The sequence below is a fragment of the Ceratotherium simum genome, chromosome 28 (genome assembly GCF_057802395.1).
Source record: "Ceratotherium simum simum isolate JZ-2026a chromosome 28, ASM5780239v1, whole genome shotgun sequence".
Classification (NCBI taxonomy): domain Eukaryota; kingdom Metazoa; phylum Chordata; class Mammalia; order Perissodactyla; family Rhinocerotidae; genus Ceratotherium; species Ceratotherium simum.
The window spans coordinates 20,488,443-20,505,347 of NC_141927.1; positions in this window are offsets into that span (position 1 = coordinate 20,488,443).

Below are 16,905 nucleotides of genomic sequence, written 5' to 3' on the forward strand. Positions count from 1 at the left end.
TCATCTAATGCATAGAAACCGACACAGAGAGTCAAGCAAAACGAAGAAACAAAGGAACATGTTCCAAAGGAAAGAACAAGATAAAACCTCAGAGAAAAAAACCTTAATAAAACAGAGATAAGTCCTGTTAAAGAGTCAAAGAGCCTGATAAAGAATTCAAAGCAATGGTCATAAAGATGTTCACCAAACTTGGGAGAAGAAAGAATGAACACAGAGAACTTCAACAAAAAGATAGAAAACATAAGCAAGTACCAAGTAAGAGGCACAGAGCTGAAGAATACAATCACTGCTCTGAAAAATAAATCCATTCCTGCTCAGAATCCCGGAAAGTTGGGGCCACGTAATGGAAAGCCCAGTGGTCTGGAGGTCAGTAGACCCAGTTCTTCAGGCTGGTCATCAATGGCTTCTGAGGTCACGGGCTATTCTGAACATGCCTCTTTGTTTGTCAACTGGGTGTTAAACCTGGTATTATCTTAGGTTCCTCACAGAAGTAACATTCTTTGCTGTGAACTTGCTACCAAATAGTTCCTAGGACTCTGTCTGTAGTTCATCCAGCGAATAGAAAAGTAAGCTAAAGACCCACAAACGGAGCAGTCAACCGGACAGAAGACCATGCTTTCCTTTGCTGACTGTCTCCACAGTCCTCCCTTCCTTCCTTCCATGTGTCAGGATGGTTGGAAGAATTAGAGGCACTTGTACAGAAAATATATTTTTGGTCTACTTCTCTTCTCCTTCAACAAACAAAAACTTCTAAGCTGTCTTTTATCATGTCCAGTATTCAGAAATTTATGTTCCAATGTCGAGGCGCTGTGTAAGGAAGCATAACCCATTGAATCTAATGACAGCCCACACCTGTTACACTGACCTTCCAGCTCATTCTCCTCAGGTACAGGCCATTAACTTGACAGCATAATTTATTTGCCTATGAGAGTATCTCAGGCATCCCAAATCACGGACACGAAGTATGCTGCAAAGAGCACAGTGGCCCTGAGCTCCCAAGACATCCTGGAAACATAATGGATAGGCTGGTCTGTTATGATTGTGGTAAATAAAGGGCTTGGCTTGCTCAGGCAGGGCAGGCAGGAGCTGTACCTGCCAGCTGGCATAATAGGATTTATCACAGACTGTCCCAAAGGGAGAAGTTTGATGTCATCTTGCCTTGTTCTAAATCTCAGTTGTTAAGTTTCTCCAAAGAGTCCCAGGAGACTTTTAGCCTGTGGGAAAAAGACACGAAGTGAATTCTTTTCCAGAAGTCTAACCTTAAGCACAACTATGCATACGTGTTTAGCCCAAGAGAAGAGTTCCTTGAGAATAGTCAGGCACCAGGGCAGGCGTGGCTTCAGAAGATAACTGACTTCACTGCTATTTCCACTTGGGCAGCCAGTCCTGCCATTTCTATCCATTAGGGGGAAGCACATCTGATCTTCTATAAAAAAGGTTGGATTACACTACAGGGATGGTTAGTCATTTCCCCAAGGGCTGTGAGATGGTGCCCCAGGGGCACCTAAACTCCAAGATCCATCTTCAAGCTTCACGCTCCTGCTTTTTCACAGGGTTGTCAGTCCTCAAAAATCACCAACTCCGATGTCCCACCCCAAACAGGAAACTGCCTGACCAAAAGTAATACGATCATGATTTTTTATCCATAATTGCAATTCATTGTCACATTATTATTATTTAAATTGTTTGATAATACAGCCTTGTTTGGACTTACAACTCTCAGAGGTATTCATTCAGGTTAATAAATTCTAGCTTTAATTCAGCTCAAATTAAAATATCTGTTTAAAGTTGGGATGAAATAAGTTGTATTAGTTCTTGGGGCTGACATGAATAATCAAATTTTCATCTTATCCTACATCTTCAGACGTCACCAGGTCATGAAACACTTTAAAACAACAACCTTTTACTGGAACTAAAGGCACAAATATATTTTGGTGGAATTACATATGATTTTTATTTTAGTCTTCATGCTTTTCTGTATTTTCTAATTTTCTAGAGTGTTAAAAGTTTTTAAATTTGTAACAACCTTTTGAAAGTATATACACTTAATAATATGAAACATTTGTAGTTATGTGGAATATTCTAAAAAAGATGAAAGCCCCAGAGGACACTGTGTTTCTACTCTATATGTCAAAAGCACTCACAAGGCGCCCAGCACACAGCAAGTACCCTGAGATCTCCTCAGGCAGCAGTTAAATAAGGAACTTTAGTTCATTAATTACAACAGAAAAAACTGAATTATAGACTAATTGATGGTGCCTGAGATGCCCACGTGCCCTTGGACACCCCTGGGAAAAGACCATCCTTGACTCCCTTCATTTTGAACAGTCCACATTTTGCTCCAAAGACTTTCTGCTTTACCCTTAGAGACGGCGTGGTATGGAATCGCACTAAAAAAGTCTTAGCTTCCCCACCAGTTTTCCTTTCTTTTTCTTCTTAATAAATTGAAGTTTGCCTTCAACATAATTGTGCAACAAATTTAAACACTTTTAAAAAACTGTGATACAAAAAGAGTTGCTGCTTTTGTTCCTTAGGACAAATAATGAGTCTGACTAATATTTTCATTGAATTGGCAATTGGCTTGACTGGTTTCCAAATTGACTTTTTTTGTTCTTTGGCATCACAAAGAAACAACCTTAATCTAAAAGCCGTTAGCAACTAAATGTAAGATTATTGATTTCGCTGCACAGGAAACCCAAAACTTGACATCCTGATGGAAAAGCTTCATACACGTTTCTAAGAATAGGTAACATTTAGCGAGCATTTAGTATGTGTGAAGTGGTATTCTAAGTACTTTACATGTATTAACTCATTTAATCCCCACAACACCCCTAGAAGAAGGCAATATTATTGTCCCCATTTTAAAGAGGAAGAAACTGAGACACAGAGCAATTAAATAATAGTTAATAAGTAAAGAAGCAAAGAGTTGATCTGAGGTAGTCTTGGTCTGGGATCTGCACTCAACAACTGAGCTAAAACTGCGTCATCTCCCTGCGATGGTGGTCTGGTTTATCAGTCTTGTTGGGCTATCTAATGTAGTGATCAAGACCATGGGCTTTGGTGTCATAAAGACACAGGTGTGCATGCCCAGTCTGCCACTTACTAGCTGAGTATCCTCAGACAAGTTATTTTATTAAGTAAATCTCTTTGCCTCAGTTCTCTTAATCTAGTAACTAATTCATGTGATTGTCATAAGGGTTAAATTAGATAACGTTTGCAAAGTGTTTCCCCAGTGTAACCACATATTAAGGCTCCACATATTAAGATGTAACCACTTATAAATGGTACTTATTAGGATTATATCTACTTTGTAACATAAATTTCATCCTCAAAGATAATTATATGCATTTAGAATGGTTACAGTCAAATGAGAAATTTACAAAAAGGAGGGCGGATTCCCTTGTTTCAGAACTGAAGAAGAGTCAAAAGCCAAGATTTAGCTGTAGCTGGCAAGTTTTGCAGATCTCAAGTGAGTAGCACTTTCATCTAGTTTTTCTTTTATTTCAGAGCATAGGAAATACCCTTATTGGAGTGTTTTTAAACTCTTTGCTGCCAAAAGGCAGAAAAACAAACAATGCACTGCTTGTAATCCTTGCTTTAAGAGATCTGTGAACAAAATGAAGAAACAAAGAGCTAGCAAGAACGACTGTGCTGGACCAGTTCAATACTACACTGTTTTTGGAGTGGGGAAAAAAAAAAGTAATTTCTTCCATGAAAACAGCCAATGCATATTATTCTAGTGAAAGTACTTAAACACACAGAATAGAGACAGAACATAAAAAACAGCAAATTGCTTTAAGAAAAGAATGAGCTCCTATGGGAAAAAAATGCTCTAGTTTCATTTTATACCAGGAGAGGCCAGAGCTTAATGCTGAGAGGGAATGTCTAGCACAGGGTCTAGGAAGTAATAGATAAGGAAATCACTTATCATTTACTAGATGAGCAATAGAACACCTAAAGAAATTTCTACATGGCAACCAAAACTTTCTTGCAGGAAAGACAACTATTTGCCTTGATTCACTCTTGAACATGCATATCATCCAACTACAGTCACAAAAAGAGGAGGTTTGTTTATAGAAAACTATTGCCAACATTTTTAACTATTTGCTATATCAATATATATTTAAAAGCTTAAAATTTCATGGACAAAAAGTGATTTTGCCTTTCGGAATTAGTAAACTTTGCAACTCTTTGCTGAATAATTCTTAAGACTGCTGAGTCTGTGCAGCAGACATGATGATTACAAAGTACATTAGATAGTTTTTGTTCCCTAACAAACCATTCTAAACCTGGTGGCTGTGATGGTTAATTTCATGTGTCAACTTGGCTAGGCCAGGGACACAGATATAAGGTCAACACCTGTCTAACTGTAGCCTTGAAGATACTTTTTAGATGAGATTAAGATTAACATTAAATCAGTAGACACTGAGTAAAGCAGACTACTCTTCAGAAAGTGAGTGGGCATCATCCAATCAGTTGAAGGCCTCAAGAGAAAAGAGACTGAGGGCTGAGGAAGAGGGAATTCTGCCTCCAGACTACCTTCGGACCATGAGCTGCAACATCAACTCTTCCCCAGGTCTCTAGCCTGCCAATCTGCTCTGCAGTTTTCAAACTTGCAGCCCCACAATCACATAAGCCAATTCCTTAAAATACATCTCTCTCTCTCTCATATACATGTCTTATATATGCCTTAAATACATGTATATACACATTTATATACACATATTACATATACATATATACAAATACACACACATATATGAATATAAATATGGGCATCCTATTGGTTCTGTTTCTCTGAAGAACCCTAATACAATGGCTTATTTAGCAACCTGTATTTAGCCCACAATTTGTGGGTTAATGATTTGAGCTGCCTCCATCAGGGTTGCTCACCTGGGCTCCTCTGATCATCTGGGCCAGACATAGCTGATCTGGGCTGATCACTCATACATCTACAGTCAGCAACTTGGTTGGCTGGGGCTGGCTGGTCTAGTATGACTCATTCCCGTTCCACATGGCTTCTCATCTTCCAGCAGCCTCAATGGGGCTTATTCACTTGGTGGCTGGGCAGGTTTCCAAGAGAATGAACAGAAGCATGCCAAGCTTCTGAAGGCCTAGGCTCAGAATTTGTACAAGATCACTTCTGCTGTCTTCTGTTGTCCAAAGCAAGTACAAGGTCAAACCAGATCCAAGGGGGAGCAAAATATTCTCTACCTCTTGATGACAAGAATTGAAAAAAGATTGTGGCAATCTGCAGTCTACCACATAGCTGAACTGAAGCTCACAGAGTGTTAGTGGGTGGGAGCCTATTGCTGCAGTAGTTTGGGATACATATTACAAAAAGTGAATAAGATGTTATGCTTGACCTAAAAGAGCTTATAGGAAGCGGGGCTAAGGGAGGGATAAGAATATCAGTAATTATGGAAAACAATGACACATGCAATAATTGAAACTATGAAAGCCCTAAAATGAGAAATTTAAATCAGGTCGAGTGGACAAGGCTTCCTGGAAGAGGTAACACTTGAATGATTATAGCTAGAAACATCCACTATAAACTAAAATGTATGCCTAGAAAAATACTAAATTTTCATTTAGGTAATTAAAATGGAGAACATATTATTAGTAATTTTAGGTAGTGATTAATAGTATGGGTCTTTGCGTTGAAAAGAACTGAGTTGGACACTCGGCTTTGCTACTTAACTAGCTATGTGAACTTTGGGTATAATATTTCACCCCATTACTACTTAATCTCTTATTGTAAGATGGAAACAAAAATAGTACCTATCTATTAAGGTTGTTGTGTGTATTAAGTGAAGTGTAAGTTTAACAACAGTGTCTAGAACATAGTAAACACTCAATAAATTATGCATTATTGCTACATTTTTTCTTTTAAATATTCATTGTTGTGTATTTTGGATTTTAAACTTAGAGACCATTTTCAAAAACTCTTTTTAGTGTTAGAGTTACAAAAGATACATCAAATGCTTGAATCACTGTTTCTCTTAAGCTTTAAAAAAGCCCTTCTTGGGACAAGAGGTCATCTATGGCTGCTCTCCAAGGCAGCAGTGTTCAACGTGGGATCCACTGCCCAGGGAGGTCCCCAAAACCCTTTCAGGGATAAGCAACGTCAAAACTATTTTCATAATATTCCAAGACATATTTGCCTTTTTCATTGTGTTGACATTTACGCTGATGGTGTAATAGTAATGGCAGGTAAACTGCTTGGTAACAGCACAAATCGAGGCAGAGGCAGCAAACTCTACTAGTAGTCTTTGTATTCTTCACCTCCAAGCACTCGTAATAGGAAAACATGTCCGTTAGACTTAGGGATCTCCTTAAAGAAGGAACACACATTACCAATTTTATCAAATTCAATCCTCGGATACAGGGGATTTTAATACTTTGTGTGTTGAAATGAGAAGTATGCATAAAGCACTTCTGCTGCATATTGAATTAAGATAGCTGCCTTGAAGAAAATCACTTGTGTGATTGTTTGAGATGTGAGCTGAACTAACCAGTTTTTCCAAGGAAATATCAGTCTGTAGTTGAGAGAATGACGGATAAACTAAGGTTGTTCAGACTAGGTGTTTGGCAGACATCTTCACAGAAATTGAAGGAAGTGAGTCTGTCACTTCAAGGAAAGTGTTTAACTTCCCGATACTTCAAGACTTTTCTAAGGAGATTGGTAATGATAGAAATGGATGTGACTTTGGAGTATTATATTTTAAAATGGGTCAATATTTGGAAGATCTGCATAAGTCATGAATCAATATTTTCAAAATGACCAGTGCATAATGTTACAAAATCATGCATGTATAACAGATCCATTCATAGTTCAAGATAGAACAGTGGACTTGAATGTAACTGTATGAAAAATTTATTGATATGGTTTCAGATTCCACATTGCAACTACCTTTTAAGAAACTACCACTAGTCAAGTTTTGGTGAATTATCAAAGAAGAATGTCCACAATTATGTGAAAAGGTTATTTAAACACTCCTCCTTTTTCTAACTTCATGTTTATAAGAGGCTGAATTTTCTCCTACACATCAACCAAAACCATTTATCACAACAGACTGAATACAGAAATAGATATGAGATCCAACTGCCATCTATTAATCAGACATTAAAAAGTTTTGCAAAAATGTAAAAGTTTCATTTTTCTCACTAATTTTTTTGGTTTTTGGAAAATATAGTTATTTTCATAATAATGCATTGTTTATTTAAAATGTACAGGGCTTATCATTTTTAAATGAGTTAATAAATATTTTTTAAATTTCTCAGTTTAATTTCTAATACAGTAAATATAGATAGATATAACCACAAAAGCAAAAGCTCTTAGGTGTCCTCAATAATTTTTAGGTGTGTAAAGGAGTCCTCAGAACAAAAGGTTTGTGAACTACTGCTCCACAAAACATGTCACCATCTTCTGGAAGTAGCTACTACTGTGGATTACAGCTTTAATTGTCAGTCTCCACCTACTAGAATATAAATTCCACAAGGGCAAGGATTTTTCATTTTTGTATCCCAAGCACCTAGAAAATTGCCCAACACATTAAGTGCTCCATGAACTCTTATTTAATATGTTAACTAATTAAGATAGCCACCAAGATTTATGTACAAAGGAGTTCGCTACAACATTGCTTACAATAGCTAAATATTGGAAAAATATAAATGTCCACCAATGAGAGACTGGTTAAGAAAATAATGGCACCACCATACAATAGAATATCATGTAGCCATTAGAAAGTAAGTCATTAAGAATATTTAAGGCTAAGAGAAAACATTCACCATATATTAAAATGTTCAGAAAGGATTAGAAAAGTGTGCAGGCAGTAACATATTAACTTTATTAAGAAATAGTAATAATGCCAAAATGTTAAAAACGATTACCTCTGCCTGTGAGTCATTTTTGTTTTCTTCTCTGTTTTCCATATTTTCTACAAGCATGGAAATAAAATTTTGAACATCCACTTACTCCCCAAACTTCTGAGTATATTTTGTCACACAGCATGGTGTAATAACAATGTTTATAATAATAACATAAAGTCATTTTGTAAATATTACATTGTACTCAGTATCCTCTATTATAAAGAGGGGAAATATGTGTGATGGAAACATGGATTTGATTAGTCTCTATACTTTTCTGTGCTTTTTTTCCTAAATTCAGGAGGCAGGCAATGCACTTTTTAATGCTTTCCATTCAAACAAGTTAAAATTTTAAAAAGTTAAAGTGCTTTAAGGGTAACCTTCGATTACATGAAAAAATCATTTAAATGAAATACTAGTTCCCCTATTGCTGGTTAAATGAAACATTATTGCATATATTACAGGGGAAAAGGTATTTATTTGACCTTTGGCAGTTTCAACAGTGCAATTTAATACTATATTTTCCATACTGCTCAAGCTGATCATATAATTTAAATGGCAGAATTAAGAAAATCTATCCTACATTAGTATCAGTGTATTGTATCAATCAGCATCAACATACTATACACAATACTAAAAGTTTTATGAATATTTTTAATAGTCTTACAACAAGGTTACAAAATGCAGTATAAGAGAAACAGAGGCACAGGGAGTTTGCATGGCTGGTTCAAGCTTACATAAGAGAGCATGCCTACACTGACATACCCAACAAGAGAATTACAGAGATGGGAACTGAGTCAAGGGTTCCTCCGAAACCATTATGGCAGGTTCAGAGCAATTTGACTACACACTGAATTATGTTTTCCTCATCAATACACTCCATTAACTAGACTTTTTTTAACTTGGTGAGAAGCAATCAGATTTAATCCTACCACTTATAGGAATAGAAACAATTTCTTCCTATGGATCTTCTAGTAGTCATTAAGGAAAGTTAGCTTCAGGACTCCCATCTTGACTTCAGCATGGCTCTCATCATGCAGATCTACCTGTGGGGGTTTTCTGGAGCTACAGAGCCCAAATATATGCTCAGAATTCACCAAGAAACTGACCCCATAAATGGTACTAAACACCAATGCATACTCTTGGTTTGATATGGTTGTTATATTCAGATATTGGCTCTTTTATTTCACCAGTCTGTGTGTGCTTAGGATATTATTCTATGAGAAATGGCTTAAACTGAAGAAATACCAGGCTCACAATAAATAATCCAAATAAAGTATGTCATGAAGTTTATATTTGGCTCTGTCTTCTGGGCATTGATTAATAGCCCTTTGGCCCTGTTGATTCATCATCTGAGCATGTTTATTTAAATGTATTCCTTCCTCCTCCTCTCACCTTCAGGAATCATTTTCTTCACAATTTCCATATGGATACTTTTATTCTTTTTAAAGGGGTAATCACAAGGAACTAGTCCTAACTCTTATTTCTGCATGGATGATTATGGATATACTAGATAGGCGCACTGGAAATGAGGGAAAATAGTAGATACAATATTTTTAAATATTTTAAAAAATACATTGATGAGCTGGAAAGAAAGTAAGAAATACTAAGAATTATAAATCTAAGTCAAACCAGAAACTTGGAAAGGTAAGCAGAGCACTAAAGCCAAGTTGTGACCATTGGGCATTTGCCAAACTTAATGAACTTTAGCTACAACTTTTATGGCCTGCTGGGTGGGTGGGAAGAGACAGAGTGACACAGGCCAAGACTAGCCAAAAAGCCCACCCAGCTCTTCAAAGAGTGGGAATCCTGAAGTTCAGAGAAAAGATTAATTAAAATAAAATACAATAATAAGATTAAAAAACAGTGACCCACATTTTCTATTTGGAACACTTTCCATTACAGAAGCCAAAGAGAGAGCAGATATCTGACCCGGAAGATAGGGCAGAGGCTTGGCCAAACAGAGCTTCTGCCCAGGTCTAGTATCTTGAGAAAGTGATGCAAAGCTCTGAGGATGGCAGAGATTCGGCAAAGCCGTTGTGACAGTGGAGACAAGAGTACAGCAGCATCAGGACAGCACCCTCCATCAGCAGCAGTGCGAATGGCTGTGTTCTCAGCTGCCTAGTTTCACTTGATTCCTGCGTATTTTCTGAGTATGGTTCTCCAGACTTGTGACTGATTCTTGTAAATATACTTCCAATGAATATTACTTCTAATAAATTTCTACTTAAATTAGCCAGAATTGATTTCTGATGTTTGCACCTGAGAACCTCATTGATATAATCTTCCCCCAAACTCAGAAATCTTCAATGCCTAAGCCAGGGAATTCTATCTGGGGGAGAGGTCACCCAGGAAAGCCTAAATCTAAATAAAAGATGGTAATCTGAAAGCAAGTTTTCTCACAATCACAGTTGCTGTAGCTCAGGGATCTGTCCAGGGTCCTGACCTCCATTATCACTCTATGACCTCGAAACCTTTGGTTGTGCTCCTAAACTGTCTGCTTTATATCTTCCTAAACTCTCATCCACGGGACTATGACTCATGACCATTCCAATAACCCGTCTTGAATCTTCATGGTCCAGTCACACCCTGACCAATTCACATCAAGAATAATTATGATGCTCATTTTCCAAATCATAAAACTGAAATTAGTTTAGTAGCTTGACAGAGTTATCAGTGAGGAGCAAAAAGCCTGTATCCTAGTCTTTCACAATTAATGTTGCCTCGTGATACTAAAAATTTGTTTCACTTTTTTTTCATAGAGAGATTCTCATTCACTTTTCAATAAATACATATTAAGCACCTGCAAGGATCCCAGGACTTTGCTAGGTGTTCTAGTTGATGTAAAGAAATGGTCTTCCATCAGGTGGGCCTATAATAAGAATATCTCAATTTGAAAGCTGGTTTATCCAATTACTCTGTTTGAATTCAGACAAATTTCTTAATGCTTTTAGCCTTAGTTTCCTTATCTATTGAGGGTGATACTCGTCTGCCCTATCTGTCTAACAGGGTTGTTGTGAAGGGCAAATAATAATTGTTGCCAGTAAAATAATAAAATGTTCTTCCAGGCACTTGGAAACAAAAAAATTAAGATCATTCTCCAAGAGTGTTATATCATTTATATGTGGAATCTAACAAAGCCAGACTCATAAAAAGAGAGAGTAGAATGGTGGTTACCATGGCTAGGGGATGGGGAAATTGGGGAGATGTTGTTTAAAAGGGTACAAACTTGCAACTAGCAGATAAATAAGTCGTGGAGATCTAAACCACAGCATAGTGATTATAGAAAACAATACTGTATTACAAATTTCAGAGTTGCTAAGAGACTAGATCTTAATTGTTCTCACTGCAAAAAAGAAATGATAATTATGTGACGCAATAGAGGTGTTAGCTAATGCTACAGTGGTAATCAAATTGCAATACATAAATGTATCAAACCACCACATTGTACATATTAAACCTACACAATGTTATATGCCAGTCATATCCCAATAGAAACAATTTTTTAAAAAATCACTCTCCAAGAATTAAACTATGAAATCAAGACACAAAGAATCAGAACCAAGCTAGGTGACATCACCTTAAGAAGACAGAACGAATTGCAGCTGAGCAAAAATAAACAATAATCTGATTAATCACATTGAAAGACTTAACCACTGAATGTAGCAATAGTAAAAAGGATTGTGAAAAACATCAAAAGAAAAGTCAGAGATGCAAACACTGGGAACAGTGCCAAACAGCAAACAGAGAACCTTAGCTGAAAGACTTCAGCATCATGGCTGCATTAGCAAGACCATCTGCAAGGCAGAGATGAAAACACCAGACTTAGTAACTTTCTTAGCCTCTTCTTTGCCAAGTGATCACCTAGAAATGTTTAGATTTCTAAGGCAGGTCTGTCTACGGGGTGATGTTCATAGAGCATTCTTGTTGATGTGACAATTGTAGTTAACTTTGGAAAAACTGTGATTTTAAAATTAATCTTGTGATCTTGGCTTCTGACTGAGGATGATTTGTTGACAAAATCTGATTTCTGAGCCTACCAGCCTGCGGACCAAACCCTAAACTCACCAAGGTGATGCTATCCTGGAAAGACTCAGGAAAGGCAGCCAACATTCTGAGTCAGAAACCTCAGTGTCTACTAGTTGCTTACAGGACAACTCTTTCCATAACTTCACCTGACCTTGACTTTTAAGAGTACTTAATATTTGGGTAAGAGGAGAACAATAGCAAGGGCAAAGGTATGTCATGAGCAAATAAATGTAAATGAGAATGAGCTCAGTATATTCGAGAGCCAGAGATTAGCTGAACTGGCTTTTATACAGGGGTCAAAGAGATGGAACTAGAAAGGCAAGCTGAGACAAAATTCTAGAGGCTCTTAAGTGCCATGAGAAGGTGCTTGGAGTTTATCTTGTAGGTAATAAAGGCAACTGAAAGTTTTGGACAAAGAATGTTATGACTTAATGGGCTTGGATAGATTATTAGTCTGGCAATGATGGAAATAACTAAGGGGCAAAAGAACAGTAAAGAAGTTATTCTAAGAATGCAGTTGCAAAGTTATTCAGGACTTAAGTAAGGTTGTTTGGTTTTTCTACCCAGTGCCTCTCCTTTCTTCTGGGAAGAATGCATCCCTTCACATGGAGAATTATTTCTCCTCCTTCTCCAGCCTGTACCTCTGGTAGAAGTTGATTTAAGAGTACTCTATCACTGGCTTCTGCTCACTGATCAAGGACTAGGCATATGATCCCAAACAAGGCAATCAAAGTCCTTCAGTGGAATTTTTCAATCAATTCCCACCTGAAAATGAAGCCAATCATCTAGTCATGTTTGAATTGGGCAGCTTAATCACATGGGAAATTTTTCTCAATGGTATTGCTAAATTCCAATCATCTGCTGTATGAGCTGGTTCTGCTCCATTTGCTGTTTGCTCCTGTCACTCTGTGCATCACTATACGACTCCAATGCAAGGAATCCCAATTATTTCCAATTTTCAACTAGCAGGTCACAACTTGCAACTGCTTCATCCATGCTCATTTGAGACATTATCGTTCAAAATACTCTTTTTCAATTTTAATTAAGTCCGATACAAATTAATATGTCATTCTAAAATCTTTTCAGTGGCTAAATATTCTAATTAGTACACCAAAGGAAAGTGATGAATAAGCCTGTTTTTAACATCCTCAAATTCCTTCCTTTTAATTCTCACATATCCCCACATCCCCAGTCCCAAACATCTGTCTTAATATTTTTTCTACTCTATGAGAGAAAGCTGTTTAGCAAAATTTGTCTCCCCAACCACATTTGGAGAAGTACACCCATAGAGATATTCCCAGGACTTCAATATTCCCAGTGCCAGCATTCCACACAGGAAATTCTTGAACATATGACAAACTATAGTGTGAAGTCTACTCATCACCTAGAGCAGAGGCGCCCAAACATTTTGGCCTCAGAACCCCACTACACTCAAAAATTATTAAGTACCTCAAGGAGGTTTTGTTTATTTGATTTCAACTTATTGATATCTACTATATTAAAAATTAAAACTCATAATTTTTAAAATATGTATTAATTCCATTTATAGCAATAATAAACCCATTACATATTAACATAATCTATTTTATGAAAAATGTCTATTTTCCAAAATAAAAAGAATGTAGTGAGATGCTCCGTTATTTTCACATTTCTTTAATATCTTGCTTAGTAGAAGACGCCTGGATCCTGCTATCTGCTTCCCTGTTTAGTCTGTTATAGTATCGCTCCACTGTATACCTCGAAGAGAATGAGAGTGAAAAAGGCAAATGAAGTTTAGATATTACTGTGAAAATGGTTTTGATTTCTTGGATCCACTGCAAGGGTCTCAGGAACTTTCAAGGTTCTCCAGACCACACTTTGAGAACAGCTAACCTACAGTATATGTGAACAACACAAACCCAAATTCTAAAATAGATAAGGTTTGCCTTCAGCTCACTTCTAATTCCTATCCGCTACTTTGGTACTTCAAATACCTGCTATCCAGGGTCCTCATGCTGTCTTCTGTTTGCCCAGAAATCCTTATCCCACCGTGACACCAAGGTGGGATTGCTCTTTCTGCAGTACCATATGTTCTCAACTTGCCAATTTCTTTAAATCAAAATATATTTATTCTCTAAGTATTCTCTGAGGGTCCAAATAGTTAATTGGTGGTAAAAATTTAATGGCTTAGCCATCCTTCATACAATATTATATTTAAACTCAAGTCTTCAATGCTTTCACCCAAGTAAATTACTTACGTGTGAGTGTATCCAATGGGAGGGCATTTACGTCACTTTCCTCGGATTCCATCGCCTCTTCTCTCATTGCCTAGTACTGATCTTGTGCACAAGCGTGCAGTGAATATTGTCAGGTATATATGTGAGATATTTGAATGAATGCCTAGATTATTTTGCAGCTTTTAGTAAGTGCCACTTTCAGTGATCAAAAATAGACAAAACCTAGACAAAAAGCAAAAGGTATCAGCAGCAAAGCAGAACACCAACAACAAAAATACAAACTCAAATGTAGAAAGAAATGCTGCAGCTCTGATATTCAAAGACAAACAATGATAACACCAGTTGCTTAAACACTTAGCAATTTTCAATTTAACCTTTTTTTAAGAATAAAAATCAATAGCATTTTAAAAATTATTTACAATATGAGAGCTCTTAAAATTATAAGCAAGATACAAGTATTGGTTGTGAGAACATACAATTTTGACATGTCACCCATCCAAAAAGAGGAGATAATGGATCTGGGCTAGTTTCACTGAGTCATTTGAAATCTACAAAAAGATAAAATTGAGCTATTGAGTTATGGTGTTAATGAGCATCAACTCACACATTGCCTCAAGATAATGAGGGCATACTCTCATGGTGTAGGATGGGTAATTAATGCCTCCAATTATCATGAATTTTCAGAGGAAACAATAGGTAGGAACTTCCACAAGCTATGTTTTACAGATTGGAGCAGCCAAGAGAGAAAACCTCTCAGGAAAAGAGAAAATGTTATATCACTTTCTGTGCTGGAAGACACAAACCAAGCTATTTAGAAAAATATTTTTATTACATAGGAAACAAAAACATTTTTTCTAGAGTACCAAACTTACAACACCCACTCAAATGTAACAAAAGGTTTCACAAACTCTCTAGTCTCACGTGGTGGGTCTGTTCTCCAGGAACTTGATCCACTCGTAACTCCAGGCTCTTTCCATGGATTGGTTTCTAATTTTGTAAAATCCAAACGTATAGCCATAGGGAAATTCAGAACAGGCCCACAAGTTTTGCACTTCGGTCACTGAAAGGGATGTTGCCTTGTTAATCTCAAAGGATTGGCAGAGCAATTTTATCACATTTTCTGAAAAAAATCTACACAGATTTAAGGTCAAGTTCTGGATTTAATTGAAGTAACCTTTTGTACAATCTAGCTTTAATGAAGTGCAATGAAGTTAAACTCCATGGGGGCCATTATTCTGAAACACTCCATTTAAAAACTACAAGGGGAGTTTTTAATAAACAGTGTGAACTAATGCCCATGTGGAAAGGTAATTGAGAGGGAACTGGTGTCTGGGCCAGATTGTTATTAAACCCTTATCACAGGTAAAGCTGAAACCCCCAATGGCAAGCTGCTCTGTGATTTATATTGCCCTTCTCATCCTAACTTTAAAGGAAAGACTACGTTTAATAATGAAAAAATCCTGTGACTAAGCTATAAAATAACTGAGCAATTACTTAGAATAATTTATACAGTGCAATACACTGACCTTGTTTTAAGCATAAAATCTACAAAATAACTTTGGCAATAAAACTGTGAACTACTAAAAGGACTAAAGGTTTTAACCATTTTTATTGTGTGGCGCCTAGGGGGACCATAAATACGTATTACACTCTAATCACAGGGTTTAAGAAAATTCATAATTTTTTTCTCTTAAAATGGCTTTTCAGAGAAAAGTTTGCTCAATGTGGCCAATTTCAAATCAAGAATTCCAATGCCCTTGCTATGAAAGGATTACATGTACTTTCTATAATATTTTTTCTCTACCTGTGAATTCTGCCTGACTCTATCTCTCTTAATTCCCAACTATGGCCTATGGTGGGAAACTGGCAATAACTTTTCTGTATTACCTATTTAAATGCTTACTCTTTCAAAATTAAAAAAATAAGGCAACTCGGTTCTATTGCAGTAGTGAGGATTGATGCTATTTTCCCGGCCCACTGAGGCAAGGATGCTTCTATTTCTGGATAAGTAAACAATACTCCACCACTCAGCAATCCCCTGTCAATGTTTCCACTTTCCACAGTGGATTTCAGCAACAAAGTTCAGCTTTTACTCCGAACTGCCATCAGAGCAGCACATAACCAAGCACGATATTCCACTCTAGCTGCCTTCAATTTCTCAATCACCGTAGCGGAGCAAACACTTTCTCTCTGAATTCTTTGAATTCAAGAAATGATTCCAACAGATTGTCTTTCAATTGACTTCAAATTCCATGAACTCCAGTCAATTTCTGCAAGATTTGAATATCAGTACATCGAAATCCTGTAGGAACAAATTTTCAAGACAGCAGCTTCTCTTTGGCCATAAAAACTCTGTACTACTAAGGTTTACCTTACTTCATCCCCAATAAAGTTAACTAGTTGAGCTCCCAAATGAAAACAATGCCACAAAGATGCTGCCCCTGGTGTGGCTTTACATAAACAGACGCTAGAGGAAAACCTCTCAGTCAAAAATACTGCCTGAATATTCCGCCTTTAACACTCTTTGTGCTACAGGTATAAGAGAGTTAAGACTTGAAAGTGAAAAGGTTTTAAGGTATAAGGCATTAAGCTATTATTAGTCTCAGCAAAGTAGCTAACCCATCATCTGGAAGGGCAATAAAAGAATGGAAACTATGAAAGGAGCATAGGAAAAGTTCTGGACATTCTAGCCTCAGTGAGGTCCTTCAGAAAATGAGCTCTGGCCCCCTCAAGGAGGCATGTACTGAACTTGGGTCATCTGAGATAGGGGCCTGAATGGGGTTGCATGTGG